The 19,539-nt window shown below is 39.2% G+C and overlaps 1 pseudogene; it reads right to left on the bottom strand.

Moving 5' to 3' along the window:
* Window positions 1–752: 752 nt before the first annotated feature.
* LOC120314816 lies at window positions 753–15,092 on the bottom strand (annotated as a pseudogene).
* Between the last annotated feature and the right edge of the window lie 4,447 nt (window positions 15,093–19,539).

Genomic DNA, 19,539 nt, shown 5'->3' with positions numbered 1-19,539 from the left:
TCCCCTTTCCATTCCTTTTCTTTTTCTTTTCTTTCTTTTGTTTAATTTTCTTTTCTTTCCTTACATGGTGCAACTTCTTAATTGATTGCCTACTCAAATAATGGAGTAATTACTTTGTTGAAATGCTTAATTACATGTTATGACTTCCACGAAGAGGGTTTGGAAATGGGGAATAAAAGTTGATTTATTCTGCTCTTTTCCTTTTTAATATTTCATTCCCAGAATGAAATCTGAGTGCAACCTATTTCAGCAAATATTGGGCAGATTCTGCCTACATTCCCTGAGGTTGGGTGGTGCATCTTGGGCTCCCAAATCATGATGAATACTCGGTTATGTGGCCACCTAAATATGGACTTGTGGTTTCTCATGGTCTCAGATCTCTGGCTAAAAATCTGAATTGCATGAGATTGGTTTCTTTCCCAGGATAGTAGAGCTGATTTTCCAGCAAAGGAGTAAGACTCCTCCCATGGAGTTGGCGATTGCTGGCTGTGAAGTCCTGGGAGTTGAAGTCCACATGCCATAAAATTGTCAAGGTTGAGAAACACTGGGTTTGTAAATAGAACAACACAGAGAATGGTAAATCATAGGAAACTTTAATGAACGGGGTTTTGACTGAACTATGCATGTGTCATGTTTTGTATTATTGAAGCTATTGTTACATATTTTCACTAGCAAACCATTCAATGACAATGGATCCGAAGAACATAAGGAAAAGGAAATATAGTGAGGATTTCTTACAATATGGTTTTACCTCAATAGTTGCAGCGAGAATCGAGAAACCGCAATGTGTAATTGCAGACAGTGTCATTGGACAAGGAAACTGCACTCAATTTCGTCACAAATTTATCTCCAATCATAAGTCGAACAATGTCTTTGGCTGCTGGCAACAGTAACTCCTCAGCAATGGTGTGAGGTTTCATAGCTCTGACGATTTTGAGTGCCACCACATATGAAGCTTCAATGGCTGCTACGTTTTGTTTGTGGTACTTGCCACCAGTGTCAAGTCTGGCTTTCTTGAGTCCATCAGCTTTGGTTCTAAAATAGTTGGTATCCTTGCCAGCATAGTTGGATGCTTGCTCTCAAAATGGTGTTTCAGTTTGTTTGGCTTCATTGATTCGGCTGATAGAACTTCGCAACAAATTACACATTGCGGCTTCTCGATTCCTGCTGTAAATATTGAGGTAAAACCATCAATAAGAATTAAGGAAGTTTCTCCTTAATTCCAGGTTGCTTCTCTCTTTGATCAGTTTCCAACCATTGTTTCTTCTCCTGCCCTCTGGTGCTTTGGAGAATAATTTGACCCCCTCTTCTTTGTGGCAGCCCCTCAAATACTGGAATACTGCTATCATGTCACCCCTATTTCTTCTTTTCTTTAGACTAGCCAAACCCAAGTCCTGCAGCTGTTATTCACATGTTTTAGTCTCCGGGCCTTTGATCATCTTACTTGCTGTTCTCTGAACTTTTTCCAAAGTCTCAACATCTTTTTTGTAGTATGGTGACCAAAATTGGTTGCAGTATTCCAGGTGTGGTTTCACTAGGGTTTTATAAAGCGGTACTAATATTTTGCATGATCTTGATTCTATACCTTTGTTTATACAACCCAGGATTGTATTAGTTTTTTCGGCTGCTGCTACATACTGCTGGCTCATAATCAAGTGATTGTCCACTAGGACTCCAAGGTCCCTGTCACAGTTACTGTTTTTGAGCTAGTTCTCACCTAATTATAGTTGTAACTTTGATTTTTCCTGCCTAAATGTAAAACTTTGTTTTTCTCCACATTAAAACTCATTTTGCTGGATAGGGCCCATTGTTCAAGTTTGTCAAGATCTTTTTGGATCCTGAGCATGTCTTCTGGGGTGTTGGCTATTCCTGCCAGTTTAGTGTCATCTGAAAATTTGATGAGTTCCCCTTCTATTCCCTTATCTAAGTGATTTATGAAGATATTGAAAAGTACTGAGCCTAAGATGGAGCCTTGCGGTACTCCACTGCTTACTTCTCTCCATGTGTATGTAGTACCTTTGAGGACTACTCTTGAGCACAGTTTGTCAACCCGCTACAAATTCACCTGGTGGTGATGTTGTCTATTCTACCTTTTTCTCGCTTACCAAGCAGTAGATTGTGGTCTACTTTGTCAAATGCCTTACTGAAATCTAAGTATACTATGTCCACAGCATTTCGCGGGTCTACTAATTTAGTCACTTTATCAAAGAATGAAATAAGTTTGGTTTGGCATGATCTTTTTTTTAACAAACCCGTGCTGACTACCCGTTATAACTTTGTTTGCTTCTAGTTGTTCACAGATCTGTTATTTTGTTATCTTTTCCAGGATTTTCCCAGGTATTGATGTTAGACTGAAGGTCTGTAGTTTCCTGGGTCTGTTTTATTTCCTTTCTTAAAGATGGGGACCACATCAGCCCTTTTCCAATCCTCTGGAAGTACCCAGTGCTCCAGGATTTTTGAAAGATAGGGTGCAATGGTTCAGAGATAACATCTGCCAGGTCCTTCAGAACTCTGGGATGTAATCTGTCAGGTCAGGGTGATTTATATTTGTCAAGGTCGGCTAGGTGTTTTCTTACCATTTTCTTGCTTATTTTAATTGTTGTTTCTAGTTTTTTGCAGTAGTTTTTTTTTGGTATGTTGAGCTATAATTTCTTTTTGTGTGAAGACTGATGCAAAGAAGAAATTAAGCAGCTCTACTTTCTCTCTATTGTCTGTTACTTCATTGCCATCTTCTCTCTTTAGTGGACCTACAGTTTCCTTGACTTTTTTCTTCTTGTTAATATGTTGAAACCTTTTTTATTATCCTTCATTTCTGTTGCAAGTCTTTGTTCATTCTGAGCCTTTGCTTTCCTGACTTCGTCTTTGCATGTTCTGGCTGTCTGCTGATAATCAGCCTTAGTTATGTATCCCTCTTTCCATTTTTTGTAGTTGTCCTTTTTGTCTTTCAGTTTGTCTGAGAGATCTTTGTGCAGCCATGTTGGTTTCCTAAGTTTCTTGTGAAGTGCTACTAGAACCTTTGCCCAGGTTCGCCTGGTGCACCAGTTGCGGCCTTATTTGGACCGGAAGGCTTTACTCACGGTCACTCATGCCCTTGTCACCTCAAGACTGGATTACTGTAACGCTCTCTACATGGGGCTACCCTTGAAGAGTGTTCGGAAGCTGCAGTTGGTTCAGAATGCAGCCGCGAGAGCGATTGTGGGTGCGCCAAGGTACGCCCACGTGTCACCTATCCTCCGCGAGCTGCACTGGCTACCTGTAGGTCTCCCGACGCAATTCAAGGTGTTGGTTATCACCTTTAAAGCCCTTCATGGCATAGGGCCAGGTTACTTACAGGACCGCATACTGCCACACTGTTCCCAGAGACCGGTGAGGTCCCATAGATTGGGCCTCCTTCAGGTCCCCTCGGCCAGACAATGTCGGCTGGCGGGCCCTCGGGGAAGGGCCTTTTCTGTGTTGGCTCCGACCTGGTGGAATCAACTTTCCCCTGAGGTTCGAACTACTCCCACCCTGCTGGCCTTTAAGAAAGCCGTTAAAACTCTCCTGTTCCGGCAGGCCTGGGGCTGATGTCCCCGGGGGGGGGGGGATATGATCGGACACGCTGTATAATTGTATTATTTTATTGTTAGATTATTGTTTTAACTCTGTACGCCGCCCTGAGTCCCTTGGGATTGGGCAGCATATAAATAAAAATAAATAAATAAATAAATAGAAGTATACAGCTGAATGTAATTTTTTTCCCCAAAAGTCAAGGAAATTTTATTTGAATACTAGCATCACTGAGTACCTAATTATATCTGATGTTCAATATGTCTTTACATTTAACAAGCAGATTTTTAAAAAATGAACATAAGATTCTGAGAGGTTCTGGATCACAGCAGATAGATAAGCTCTTAATCATTGAAGCACCAATTTGCACTGGAAGGAATCCCCCATCTACATTATTTGTCAAGTTTCCTCAGATTGATACCCTGCAAATTATTTCAGATGACAAACTGCTTTGAATGTTACCCTTCCCATCCCACCTAGCAAATATTGCAGGTTTGCATCAAACAAAATATATTTCCATGCCCTATTCATCTGGAGCAGAATATGCATTCCAGGCTATAAATAAACAGATTTGCAATAATTGTGCTTTTATGGCAATATTGAACGTACCTTTTCGGGCTTCAGGTTTAGTTCTTTGGGTATTACAATACCTACAGTAGCAAAAGCTTCACTAATTTCAAACAGATCCACTTGATCCAATGTCCAGCCAGCTTTTTCAACCTACAGAAGATCAAGAAGCTTGTTCAATTAGGACAGTTAAAAAATCATGGCTGAATTCTGTTAGAAAGTTCTGTCCCCCCCCCCCCAATATATATTTGTAATACTTAAGAGATAAATGAGGTTCTGGTTACAACACAATGTTCATTTCTAATAAATAATTTGATGCTCAAATCAGTATTTAAGATATGGTGCTGAAATAAACTCTAGTCTCAAATTTAAGCACACATATGGGATAAGCCCACAAATGCATACAATTCCAATGTCTCCCCTTATGCTAGACTTATGCCCTCCTATAGCTATGAAAAAATGCATAATTCAATTAACATTTGAGTGTTCAATCTTCACTAATGACCAATGCACTTCTTTTCTTTCCACAAAAGCATATGTGACCGTGCACAATTACACACACACACACACACACATACACACAATTTAATATCCAGAAAAAATACCTGGAAAAATTCAGTAACAGAGAGAGTGAATGAAACATTTATTAGTAAAGCTATCATAATTCATCAGGATTGGGACAGGTTATACATATTATGGTATGAATATACTATGCTTAAAAAGAATTTACTTTTCAGAATTAACACATTAGTTCAGTGAATGGACACTGTTCCTACTTACAGCTTTTCTTATTGACGTGGTGACTACTGTTGCCATCAATGAAGGATCAATAGCAGCTTGAGCTAAAGAGACGATCCGTGCCAAAGGAGTGAGATTTCGTTTAACTGCTTCTGATTTTTTCATAAGAATTACAGCAGCAGCCCCATCACTTATACCTGAAGAGAAAAACAAATATTAACTTTTTAGGTTGGATGTATAGATGCTTTTTTTAAAAAAAAAGTTCATATTTAATTGAAGAGTATATAGCACCAGAATCAAAATTTTTGCAATTGTAATTAATGATCAGTAGGCACAGTTTCTTCCTTTTTTCCTATTTTGAGGGAGATGGTCTTAGCATTAGGTATAATTTTGCATGGTTTTTTTAGTTAAATGTAGTTTCTACTTGCATTCTTCCTCTGCATTCTTCGTCTAAGACCTTAATCACAATACCACACTCCAATAATTCATGTTTCTTCCATTAAATTCAAACTATATTAATTGAATTAGAAAAATGTCCCCCCCTTCATTCAAGTGAAATAAAGATAAATTACTAAAACCCAAATACATGATTTGATGGCTTATTTTTAAATTGCTCAACAAACCAACCTGAGGCATTTGCTGCAGTCACAGTTCCTGTCCCATCGGTTATGAAGCAAGGTTTCAATTTTGCCACTATTTCTATGTTGCACCCATGGCGAGGATGTTCACCTGCTTTAACTTCCGTGGGACCTGTCAAAAACAAGTATTTCAGCAGCAGCCATTTTATACTTGCTGCAAAAAAGGAAAAGTGCAATTTTCGTAACAGAAATTCTACTTCTCATGCTTTTTTCAAAGGTACGTACTGCTCTTACCCATGGTGTTTAACATCTGATAAACTGTCAAAGATGTATAAGGGTGTGTGTCAAAGATATGTTGGAAATGTAATCAGCCCAAAGGTACAGTTTTATTATTTTTGGTAGAAATGTAACAAGGTTAAGAAATACTGGGATGAAATATGTATTCATTGAATTCTTGGAATAAATGCACAATTGAAATCAGAGATTTTTTTAGAAAAATATATTAAACTCTATAATAAGATCCCAAACATTGATTTAGTATGTCTTGAAATTAACTCACAAGAAATTCTAAAATTCAGGAGGATTATTCTTTGAATTACTATTAAATTAATACAATTATTTTTTTTTTACAAAAATACACATTAGTGTATCAGGAAGAAACTCTGGTTCAATCTATGAATCATTTCAAAATTGACATTGTGTCAGCAATGAATATTAAATGACACTTTTTCCGGATCTGTAATTATACTTCTCTTTCCAAAATCTAGATGGTTATAATGGCAGGACACAATGCTTACGTTCATCTAGCAGTAACAACTAAGTAATTATGTCTGAGGTTATTAAGTGTCTCTCCCTTTCCAGTACATCAATTATTCTAATTCATGAGGGAGGAAGAATTGAAGCAATTCTTCAGTTCTTGGGCAAGCGGTGCATGGGATTTCATATACGCTTAGCTGATGAACGACACCTAAAAACCAAACTACACACTCTTACTAATGTACTAACATCCAATGGATTCCAAAGAAATAAGATTACCAACCTAATCCAAAAAGAAACCCCCACTAAAATCCAAGACAGGGAACAAGAAAACGGCAAAGCCCTCCTCCCATACATAGAAGGCACTACAGACAGAATCAGCAAGATCCTCCACAAACACAACATCAAGACAGCATTCTGCACAAACAGAAAAATATCCACCATCCTAAGAAACCCCAAAGACAAAATTGAGTTAGAAAAGCAAGGAGTATATGAAATCCCATGCACCACTTGCCCCACCAACGGACAAACCAACAGAAGAATAAGTGCACGCATTGAAGAACACAAGAACTCAGTCAAAATAGAGGAACCAACTTCTTCCCTGGTCCAACACCTTAAAGCCACAGGACATGAGATTGACTTTAAATTCCTCCTGGATTTAAGCTGAGAGGAAGGTGAAGGATTGAAATGAGTTAAAGAATATTTCACTTTAAGACTAGTGATATATCCAGCTGAAAGAAGTATACGCACCCACTGTATGCACAACAATCTCCCTCATATTTTTTATCAGAAGCAACAGTGAGATAAAAGGATCAGAAGAACCGTTCGGCCTCTGCCATGGAAGTTTCAGAAGTCATTGTGCCCATTGAAAGATGAAATGTCAGGCCAACGTCCAAATGTCATCAGCATGAAGGAATGCCAAACAGCAGAATCTCTTCTTTGCTGATTGTGTTTGAGTATCTCTCATGTATGTGTATGTATGTGTACGCATGCAATGATTTTTATAACCCTAACCCTATGTACACTCACACATACACGTACATTAAATAGACTCTGTTCAGCTACCTTTCTCTCTGGCCAAAGTACTTTCCCTACTTCTTCTACTCATATACTCTATAAAGTCAAAGGACAGAGTGGATAAGTTCAATTCATGATAAACCATGGTTGGAATAACTCAGGTTATTTTAAAACAATAAGACCACAGCAAACAGGCTACATCTTAGTTATCCAGTGTCATTTAAACCACAGTTGCACAATCCCCCTGTCTCCCCAAAAATGATTACATGGGTCTATTTCAATTTATTCCAAGGTTTAGCAATAACCTGCTTTTCTTGTAAAATTATTTTATTCCTCCCCTACTGGTTTTTATGGACAGTCTGGAATGAATACCAGCTAATCCAAAGCACTAAATTATTACTTCCTTTGGCTGGAGCATGTGCTAATCCTTCTGAAGAAATAAAATGGTTGTGGTTTTTTTTAAAAAAAAAATTGCACAATGCTTTATAAACTTTTTAAACCTCAAGAAGCTTTATAAAATCACAAAAATATGTCATTATATCTTAATCCAAAAATATCCTGGTTTATTTCAGATCTGGTTTTGTACCTTGCATGAATCATGAAGTAACCTAGCAAAGCGGGATTACTCCAGTGTTGTATTAATAGCAATTACATGAGCCACTCAATTCCATTACTCACAGATATTGGTGGTGTTCGTATAGGATTTGTTTTTGGCGTCAAGCCAAGCCCTGTTTAGCAAATTGAGGTTTAATAACCCTGGCTTAACCTTGTGCGCCAATAAGTATCTCAAATCAGTGAGGAGTTGGACATGGCCCAATTCTGTTAAGCCTCAGTCCAGTGAAGCCCAACCTGTTACTGGCGAGATAGAAGTCCCCCTTGATTAAGGCCTGGTGTACAGCTTGTGTACTGTTTAATGCAGTAATTCACCCATGGAAATCATTCTTCCATGCCTTTTCATAAGGTGACCAACCGTCCTCCTTTAGGGAGAACAGTCCTCCTTTTGTGAGTTCTGTCCTCCCTCGAAAAGTGTCCTCCTACATGTCCTCCTTTTCGATATTTAAAGACTAAGCTGCAGGCTTTTTTTTCTCACAGAACGCTCAGAACGGTGTTCCAGCATCTTTTTTTTTTTTGTAAAAGATTTTTTTATTTTCAACTTTTCATTACATTCATAAAAAATATTTCAGATAAAGAATAAAGTAAATTTATACACACAATTTTCGGTATTGCTCACCCATTTCCCCCCAAACCACATCCACCCTCTAACCTCTTCTCTCACTTCCCTCTTTCCCTCTTCTTCCTCACTCTCCCCCTCTCCTCCTTCTCCTCAACCTTCCTATTTACTTCTCCCCTTCCTCCTATCTTCTCACTCCGGATGCGATCCAGGGGAAATGCCAGAGCAATTCCTCTCTCCAAGTTAAAACATCAATATTATATACAAAAAACCAACAACTATTTCTACTTACTTGACCTATTTAACCTCCAACCCATCCTCCCCCACCCCCCTCCCCCCTCCCCCCAACTTCCCCGGTCCAAGTACAGGGTTATACAAACATATTAAACATAATCTACTTAAGTTTACTAATTATACAATAACCAAAATCATACTAACCCTTAACTCTCTTCAAACTTTAACATCATAATTTTATAAACAAATCCATTACTCATAAAATAAATAAAATTTTGTAGTTCCATATTTCTTCTGAACATATTCTATCCATCTTCTCCATACAATAACATATCTCTCTTGTGAATGGTCCTTTAAATAAGCAGAAATTTTAGCCATTTCTGCTAAATTAAAAACCTTAAATACCCATTCTTCTAAAGAAAGCAGGGAGTCTTTCTTCCAATATTGACCCACCAGTAATCTTGCTGCTGTTATTAAATTCAACATTAAAATAGTTTCTTTAGCATCAAAATCCACAAAAATACCCAAAAGAAATAATTGGGGAGTAAACTTAATCTTCCTCTTAAAAACCTTTTGAATGTTCCACCAAATCATAATCCAAAAGGCTTTAATATTTTTACAAGTCCACCACACATGAAAATAAGTTGCATCCAAGCTACCACATCTCCAACATTTGGGTTGCAGGTTCGGGTACATACAAGACAACTTTTTAGGATCCAGATGTCATCTATAAAACATTTTATAAAAATTTTCCCTCAAATTTTGAGCCTGTGTAAATTTAACATTTCTAATCCAAATTAACTCCCATAAATCCAATAAAATCGGTTCCTGAATATTCTGAGCCCATTTAATCATACAATTTTTACTAGCTCTGTTTCCGAATCCAATTTTATTAACTCATTGTAAATTCTTTTAATATGAGCATATTTCTGATCTTTAATCTGAATTACCAAATTTTCATCTGCTAAGGTGATTCCCACTTTCTTAGCTAAGGTCCACCTCTCCACTATTTGCAAATATTGAAACCATGATTGTAAAATATTTTCTTGCCTTAACAAATCTGAAGACTTTAGTTGCCAATCAGTACCCGACCAAATAAGTAATTCTTTATACGAAATATTATCAAAATTCACCCCCTTAGAAGCCCCCTGAATTGCTTGTCCCCCAAATAGGTATTTTATAATTTAACTTATAATAATATTTCTTCCAAACTCGAAGTAAAGCATTTCTTAAAATGTGTGACTTAAAAACCAGATCTACTTTCTTGTCAAAAATTAAATATGCATGCCAACCATATAATAAATCCCAACCTTCAAGAGCAAGAATATTTTTATTTGTTAAATTAAGCCAATCACTTATTAAAGTTAAAGTGGCCACATCATAATATAATTTCAAATTAGGTGCTTTAAGTCCACCTCTTTCTCGAGTGTCTTGTAAAATCTTAAACTTTACCCTTGATTTCTTCCTACCCCAGATAAATTTATTGATAGCTTTCTGCCACTCATGCAAACTAGCATCCTTTTTTAAGATAGGTATCATCTGAAACAAAAAAAGAAATTTTGGTAGAACATTCATCTTTACTACTGAGATTCTCCCCAGCAACGATAGTTGTAATTTTTGCCAATCATTTAAATCTTTTTGTACTTTTACCCATAAGTGTTCATAATTATTCTTATACAATTTTCCATTAGATGTTGTGATATATACTCCTAAATACTTAACATTATTAACTACTTCATAACTGTTGCTTCAACTATAATATCTTTTCCCTTCATAGACATATTTTTCAATAATATTTTAGTTTTGTTCTCCGGCATCTTTTTGTGATGGGTTTTTTTTCAACTTTTGCATGACCTGTGATACTCCCCCTATTGGCTTTCGAAAGCCAATAGGAATTGCTGCTGAGCACGCCAAAACAACCAGCCAGCAAACTTTGCACATGTAAGTTGTCTACAGTGAAGGTGAATTGGCAGGAACTTTGCACCCCTCCCTGCTACTCAAATACACCATCTCCTAGTTCAGCGGTTCTCAACCTGTGGGTCGCGACCCCTTTTGGGGTTGAATGACCATTTCACAGCGGTCGCCATAGTCCTGGAGTTTTTCCTCATAGAATCCTTATGAAACGCAGTCCGGCATTTTTGTTTGGTTTTTTTCCCCTTTTTCATGACCTGCACTACTCCCTCTTATTCTATCGGCTTTTGAAAGCCAATAGAATAGACTCTATTCAAGAGAGTCTATTCTGCTGGCGTTCGAAAGCCAATAGATTCTATTGGCTTTCAAACACCAATAGATTCTCTTGAATAGAGTCTAATTCTATTGGCTTTCAAAAGCCAATAGTAATTGTCCAGGCTGTCTCTGCCCTGCTGAGCCTGCCAGAAGTCCCAGTTGGCAAACGTTGCTGCAAGTTGTCTGCAGCTAAGGCGAGCTTTCTGGAAGTTTCTACCCCTCCCTGATGAGCAACTACTAAATGAAAGTAAAAGAGGGCCAGCCGGTGGGAGGGCCGCCCAGGAGCACCTGGGCCTGCCTGCAGGCGCACCAAATGGGCAGTGGCCATGGTGAGGCTAGCGGCAGATGCTGGGAGGGTAGCTGGCACATATGGGGCCTGGTGGATGGCTTACCTCCCTTGGGCTGGGCCAGATGGTGGCCCAGCGGGTGGTCCGCTTGCGCCATCACTGCCGCTTGCCATGGCTGCCCAGGAGTGCCTGGACCTGCCTGCCGCCACACTGAACAGGCAATGGCCAAGATAAGGCTAGCGGGGCATTGGTGGGCGCTGGGAGGGTAGCTGGCGCATGTGGGGCCCGGCGGGTGGCTTACTTCCCTTGGGCTGGGCCAGCTGGTTGCCCAGCCGGTGGTTGGCCTGCGCCGTCACTGCCGATTGCCATGGCCACCCAGGAGTGTCTGGACCAGCCTGCTGCCACACCGAATGGGCGTTTTGCTCTGCGATTGCCGGCTTCACGCAAGAAGCAGAGTTTTCTTTCTTCTACCCCCCTTTCTCCCCCTCTCCTGTCCCCTCACCCTTTCTTTTCTCTCCTCTCCTTCCCTCCCCTCTCTCTCCTCTCCCCTCCTTTCTTTCCTTTTTTCTTTCCTTTTTTCTTTTTCTCCTCTCCTCCCCCTCCCCTTTCCTCCTCTCTTGTTCTTTAGCCTGTCCTGTCCTGTCCTCTTGTCCCCTTTCCTTTTCTTTTCTTTTTCTTTTCTTCTTTTGTTTAATTTTCTTTTCTTTCCTTACATGGTGCAACTTCTTAATTGATTGCCTACTCAAATAATGGAGTAATTACTTTGTTGAAGTGCTTAATTACATGTTATGACTTCCAGGAAGACGGTTTGGAAATGGGGAATAAAAGTTGATTTATTCTGCTCTTTTCCTTTTTAATATTTCATTTCCAGAATGAAATCTGAGTGCAACGTATTTCAGCAAATATTGGGCAGATTCTGCCTACACTCCCTGAGATTGGGTGGTGCATCTTGGGCTCCCAAATCATGATGAATACTCGGTTATGTGGCCACCTAAATATGGACTTGTGGTTTCTCATGGTCTCAGATCTCTGACTAAAAATCTAAATTGCATGAGCCTGGTTTCTTTCCCAGGATAGTAGAGCTGATTTTCCAGCAAAGGAGTAAGACTCCTCCCATGGAGTTGGCGATTGCTGGCTGTGAAGTTCTGGGAGTTGAAGTCTACATGCTATAAAAGTGTCAAGGTTGAGAAACACTGGGTTTGTAAATAGAACAACACAGAGAATGGTAAATCATAGGAAACTTTAGTTTTGACTGAACTATGCCATGTGTCATATTTTGTATTATTGAAGCTATTGTTCCATATTTTCACTAGCAAACCATTCAATGACAATGGATCCGAAGAACATCAGGAAAAGGAAATATAGTGAGGATTTCTTACAATATGGTTTTACCTCAATATTTGCAGTGGGAATCGAGAAACCGATTTGTTTCGAAGTTCTATCAGCCGAATCGATGAAGCCGAACAAACTGAAATGTCATTTTGAGAGCAAGCATCCAGCTATGCTGGCAAGGATACCAACTATTTTAGAACATAAGCTGATGGACTCAAGAAAGCCAGACTTGACACTGATGGCAAATATCACAAACAAATCGTAGCAGCTGTTGAAGCTTTATATGTGGTTGCACTCAGAATCGCCAGAGCTATGAAACCTCACACCATTGCTGAGGAGTTACTGTTGCCAGCAGCCAAAGACATTATTCGACTTATGATCGGAGATGAATTTGCGACGAAATTGAGTGCAGTTTCCTTGTCCAATGACACTGTCTGCAGAAGAATAGATGACATGTCTGCTGATATTCTTGATCAGGTAATCCAAGAAATTAAATCTGCTCCACTTCCAATATTTAGTATCCAGCTTGATGAATCTACAGACATTGCAAACTGTTCCCAGTTACTGGTTTACGTGAGGTATATTAACGATGGCAACTTTAAAGATGAGTTTCTGTTTTGCAAACCTCTTGAAACGACAACTACTGCACGTGATGTATTTGACACAGTTGGTTCATTTCTGAAAGAGCATAAGATATCTTGGGAAAAGGTTTGTGGTGTTTGCACAGATGGTGCTCCAGCTATGCTAGAATGTAGATCTGGATTTCAATGTTTGGAACTGAATGAGTCACCAAAAGTCATTGGAACTCACTGTATGATTCATCGGCAAATATTAGCAACAAAGACACTGCCACAAGAGTAATGAGAAGTAATGAAAAACATCACAAATTCTGTCAACTTTGTAAAGACAAGCAGTTTAAACACACGACTGTTTTCACAACTGTGCAACGAGTTGGATGCGCCAAACAATGCTTTGCTATGAAACAGGGTTTTCCAGCTTGTTGGTTATCAAGTCTAAATACAGAAGTAGACTTGTTGTGGAAGATGATTCCTTGTGTTCTTGCAAAGATTGCCCCAAGAATTTCTGATCTGGTGAAAAAGACTTGATAACCAACAAGCTGCAAAACGGTTTCACAAAGACATGTTGTTGGAAATGGAAGAAGAAGGCGCAACATAGTCTCAGACAGAACAGGATATGACTGCAAACATTTGATCCAGAATTTTGTAACTGGCATTGTGGAGAAATCAGTTCTCGCTGCATCGCTGTTAATAAGTTCAATGAACTCCTCTTGTGCTGTCTCAGGAACATTTTCAACGTTGACTGTGAATGGGCTTCTGGCAAATGCAAATGGGGTGTCAGGTAGATTTGGAAAGTACAATCAGGTTTCATCTGCAAGCATGCCCAGATGTTCTTTAACAGAACTTATCATCGTAATCCTGTTGTCTAGTTCAATGTCATGTTCCTCAAAGAAAGCAGATAAGGTCGGCAACATGTAAATTTTATTTTCATCCAATTTTTTTGCCAAAGCTGCAATTTCATTTGGAATGATCGGATCTTTTCAGGCAAATCAAGGCACGCTGCATTAGTCCTTGCAGTGATAAATTTAACTCATTCAAGATGGCAAAGATGTCAACCAAGCAAGCTATTTTCTGCAGTTCACTCTTATCGCTGAAAAGAGCTTCAAATTACAGTCTTGCTTTCTGACTAAAAAAAGTTTTGAGTTCATCATGAAGCTCAAAAACACATTTTAAAACTTTTCCTTTCAACAACCATCTCACTTCAGTGTGAAATAGCAGAGCATTGGTTGGCACGTCCAACTCGTTGCACAGTTGTGAAAACAGTTGTGTGTTTAAACTGCTTCCCTTTACAAAATTGACAGAATTTATGACACTTTTCATTACTTCTCGTAACTCTTGTGGCAGTGTCTTTGTTGCTAATATTTGCCGATGAATCATACAGTGAGTTCCAATGACTTTTGGTGACTCATTCAATACTAAACATTGAAATCCAGATCTATATCCTAGCATAGCTGGAGTACCATCTGTGCAAACACCACAAACCTTTTCCCAAGATATCTTTCAGAAATGAACCAACTGTGTCAAATACATCACGTGCAGTAGTTGTCGCTTCAAGAGGTTTGCAAAACAGAAACTCATCTTTAAAGTCGCCATCGTTAATATACCTCACGTAAACCAGTAACTAGGAACAGTTTGCAACGTCTGTAGATTCATCAAGCTGGATACTAAATATTGGAAGTGGAGCAGATTTAATTTCTTGGATTACCTGATCAAGAATATCAGCAGAAATGTCATCTATTCTTCTGCGGACAGTGTCATTGGACAAGGAAACTGCACTCAATTTCGTCACAAATTCAATTCCGATCACTAACTCCTCAACAATGGTGTGAGGTTTCATAGCTCTGGCGATTCTGAGTATCATCACATATGAAGCTTCAACGGCTGCTACGTTTTGTTTGTGGCACTTACCACCAGTGTCAAGTCTGGCTTTCTTGAGTCCATCAGCTTTGGTTCTAAAATAGTTGGTATCCTTGCCAGCATAGCTCAGATGCTTGCTCTCAAAATGGCATTTCAGTTTGTTCGGCTTCATCGATTCCCGCTGCAAATATTGAGGTAAAACCATATTGTAAGAAATCCTCACTATATTTTCTATTCCTGATGTTCTTCGGATCCATTGTCATTGAATGGTTTGCTAGTGAAAATATGGAACAATAGCTTCAATAATACTAAACATGACACATGCATAGTTCAGTCAAAACCCCGTTCATTAAAGTTTCCTATGATTTACCATTCTCTGTGTTGTTCTATTTACAAACCCAGTGTTTCTCAACCTTGACAATTTTATGGCATGTGGACTTCAACTCCCAGAACTTCACAGCCAGCAATCGCCAACTCCATGGGAGGAGTCTTACTCCTTTGCTGGAAAATCAGCTCTACTATCCTGGGAAAGAAACCAGGCTCATGCAATTTAGATTTTTAGCCAGAGATCTGAGACCATGAGAAACCACAAGTCCATATTTAGGTGGCCACATAACCGAGTATTCATCATGATTTGGGAGCCCAAGATGCACTACCCAACCTCAGGGAGTGTAGGAAGAATCTGCCCAATATTTGCTGAAATACGTTGCACTCAGATTTCATTCTGGAAATGAAATATTAAAAAGGAAAAGAGCAGAAGAAATCAACTTTTATTCCCCATTTCCAAACCCTCTTCCTGGAAGTCATAACATGTAATTAAGCACTTCAACGAAGTAATTACTCCATTATTTGAGTAGGCAATCAATTAAGAAGTTGCACCATGTAAGTAAAGAAAAGAAAATTAAACAAAAGAAAGAAAAGAAAAAGAAAAGAAAAGGAAAAGGGACAAGAGGACAGGACAGGACAGGCTAAAGAACAAGAGAGGAGGAAAGGGGAGGGGGAGGAGAGGAGAAAAAGAAAAAAGGAAAGAAAAAAGGAAAGAAAAGAAAGGAGGGGAGAGGGGAGGGAAGGAGAGGAGAGAAAAGAATGGGAGAGGGGACAGGAGAGGGCGAGAAAGGGGGGTAGAAGAAAGAAAACTCTGCTTCTTGCACGAAGCCAGCAATCGCGGAGCAAGACACCTGTTTGGTGCGGCAGCAGGCAGGCCCAGGCGCTCCTAGGCAGCCATGGTGCGGCAGCAGTTGGCCCAGCCCAAAGGAGGTAAGCCACCCACTGGGCCCCACGTGTGCCAGCTACCCTCCCAGCGCCCGCCACTGCCCTGCTAGCCTCACCATGGCCACCGCCTGTTCGGTGCAGCGGCAGGCAGGCCCAGGTGCTCCTGGGCGGCCCTCCCACCCCTGGCACTCTTTTACTTACATTTAGTAGTTGCTCAGCAGAGAGGGGTGGAAACTTCCAGAAAGCTCGCCTTAGCTGCAGACAACTTGCAGCAACATTTGCCGACTGGGACTTTTGCCGGGCTCAGCAGGGCAGAGACAGCCTGGACAATTACTATTAGTTTTTGAAAGCCAATAGAATTAGACTCTATTCAAGAGAGTGGCACAGCTCATGAAAAAGGGGAAAAAAACAAAAACAAAAAAATGCTGGATTGCGCTTCATAAGGATTCTATGAGGAAAAACTCCAGGACTTTGGTGACCCCTGTGAGATGGTTGTTTGACCCCAAAAGGGGTCGCGACCCACAGGTTGAGAACCGCTGATCTAGAATATAAATATCTGGACGATCATTAATTGACGGGGGGAAAATGCACTAAATCTCTTCATTGCTAATTAGTAATAGTCTAGATCAGTGGTTCTCAACCTTTCTAAAGCCGTGACCCCATAATACAGTTCCCCTTATACATCATGGGGCGCCAGGGGCGTCGCCAAAGAAAAAGAGGAAAAAATGGCGGACAGCCTTGTTTGGCGACCCCCGTGAAATGGTCATTTGACCCCAAATAGGGTCCCGACCCACAGGTTGAGAACCACTGGTCTAGATTTTGTAATTTACACCTGCTAACCCTCCTTGAGAAGATCTTTAATTTAGATCAATAATCTGTATTGGGGTATTTCTGTACTGATCACACTGAAAGTTTTTGGAACCCCTAATTTTATAAAACTGAATGATTTGGACTGATTCTTCTGTCGAAAGTCATAATGTGAATTATATGGTACACTGCAAGGGGCTTCTTATATTTTGCTGTATCGTCACCTGGAATGATAAAACAAGTATGTAGAATTATAAAAAAATCTCAACCTTTGCTGTCCCCCTAGTGGTGCTGCAGGCTTCTCCAGAAAAACAGAAACTTTAAAAGCTTTGCTTACTCAACATCATCAGCTTAAAAAAAAATCGACCCCTTCTACAAGTGTTTGCAACCCTTCCCGTCAAAACTCACCTGTCAAAACCCCTTAACTTACTACATTGTGCAAACCTAGCTGTCGGTGTTTGAGAAACACAATTTATGCTGATCATAAATGAATAAATAAATGAATGAATATCAGCTTCTTTCTATTCAAGGTAGCTAACTAATATGATGGGAGGATGGACAGGAAGGGTTTTTCTCCACCCCAAAATTCCTCTTTACAGATCTGGGAAAGAAGAAAAAAATCCTTTACCCCTACCTCTGTGCATATGTAATCTTCACACGGGTGTCAAAAAAGTAGCCTAGATTATTCAGAAATCCTCACAAATGGCCAAACTAGTAGTCTCTTCTTTTGCTCCGGAATAGCAAAAAAAAAAAAAAAAGCCTTCGTAATAGGTTTTGGACTGCCTCACTAAGTCAGTATTTATTTTTAATTTTGTATTCCAAAAAAAAGAAAGAAAGAGAAATAGAAACAGAAACAGAATAAACAAAAGTGGGATAAGTAGAATGAAATAAAAAGAAACTCTTGGGCAACTTTTAGCCAAAGATGGCATGCATGCTCCCCTCCCTCTCTTTTTCTTTGCTGCAGGGAAAGAGAGACGCTTCTTTGGCTCCATTTTGATAGATGTACTTTCCCACTGATGTTTCCATATCAGGAAAATATTTTCTGTCACTTTGGGCCAGTCACAGTCAGCCCACCCCACTCCACACTTTGGTCATTGTATGGAAAATAGAAAAGAGGATGGAGGATTAGGTATGTTATTTATAAAAATAATACGGGCGGGATGAAACTAAATATTACTTCTAGAGCTTAATAAGGACAGTAGGATGTTACGTTTGTTTATTTTAATAAATTTATATAGCCACCCATCTCAACATAGGTGGCTCTGGATGGCTTACAAAATTTTAAAAACCCACTATATAACCCCCTCCACTCCCCCCATGGCATCAATAACACAGTCAAATCAGCCACTTGATTGGCTCTGTCTCCATTTATAGTCACCAAGCCCATTGATAAAACCATGGCTTTTAGGGTATACATTATGCAAAACAAAAAATAAAAAAAACCCAGCTATCATTTTGTAGCACCTACACGTGGATTGTTAGAAAGATATATGATGGTTAAATAACTAAATACATCACTAATTGAAAGACAATTATTATATTCTGTGATACTAATCTATATTAGGATACATGAATGATTTTTGTGTATTTGGAATATTAGGATGTGACCATTATTAATGTCAGTGTTCTGAATCATATAGCTCTATGTAACCCTAACTAGAGAGCATGTATCAGTATGTTAAAATATCTGGAATTTATTGAGTTTAGTGTTGTTTCCTTAAGAGATGGATTATGGGAAATGCAGTTTAATTAGTCAGTCATCTCATGTTAATGGGTCAGTGGGAGGAGTTTCTGAGTTCCTCTCAGGATATATTGGTTACGTGCCCAATTTGGAATGCCTTTGTTCATCCAGCCTCATGCCTCCCAGCCACATGGCTTGGAGGTCCTACGCTAACATGTGATGCTTATGCAGAAGAAGAGGGGAAAATTCATTATCAATTTATCAATAAAGCATAAGGGCTTGGGGGCAAGTTAGCCAACAATGGTCTGACTTACACTGACAGGCATTATCTTTGTACCATCCCCATTTTATCCTTTGGTTTTTGACCAAACAAATATTTTTCTTTATACAAATCTGTCTATAACTCTACCCCATAGTATTTTGATTGTGGTTTTTAATTTACTTAATTTTAGCTCAATTTATATTTAACATTTTAATATTTTATACCTGTTTTTATGGTGTTTATAAACTGCCCAGTCATTTTTCAGTGAGATGGGTGGCATATCAATTCAATAAAATTGATCTTGATGTTCTGCTAATGTATCTGCCATGATGGCAGCATATCTCAATCTTGTCAGTATAATAGGGCTTTTGCTAGACTATAGAATTGATCTATAATATTGTCCATGAAACCTTTAAATTGTTTGATGCTTATATGTTTGCTTATTAAGTGCAATACAGATGTAATATGCTGTGTTTAAAAATTATGTTGTTTTTCTCAAAGGCAGGATGAAGTTATCTGCAGGTGTTAATATTAGGATGGGTGTGAATGGTAGGTATCGGCTGCCTTCTGGTTTTAAAAGATTCAGGGGATCCCTTGTCTTCATGAGAAATCTGAGGCAAGAAAGAGTCTAAGCAGATTGTTGAAGAAAGTTCTATTTAAACTGACAGCAGGATGCTTAGATTTTGCCTA

Source organism: Crotalus tigris, unplaced genomic scaffold, assembly GCF_016545835.1.
Source record: "Crotalus tigris isolate CLP2741 ecotype Arizona unplaced genomic scaffold, ASM1654583v1 scf7180000019007.31208882:3723066, whole genome shotgun sequence".
NCBI classification, from domain to species: Eukaryota; Metazoa; Chordata; class Lepidosauria; order Squamata; family Viperidae; genus Crotalus; species Crotalus tigris.
The sequence above is the reverse complement of the archived record's forward strand: the minus strand, read 5'-3'. Positions and strand labels throughout refer to the sequence as shown.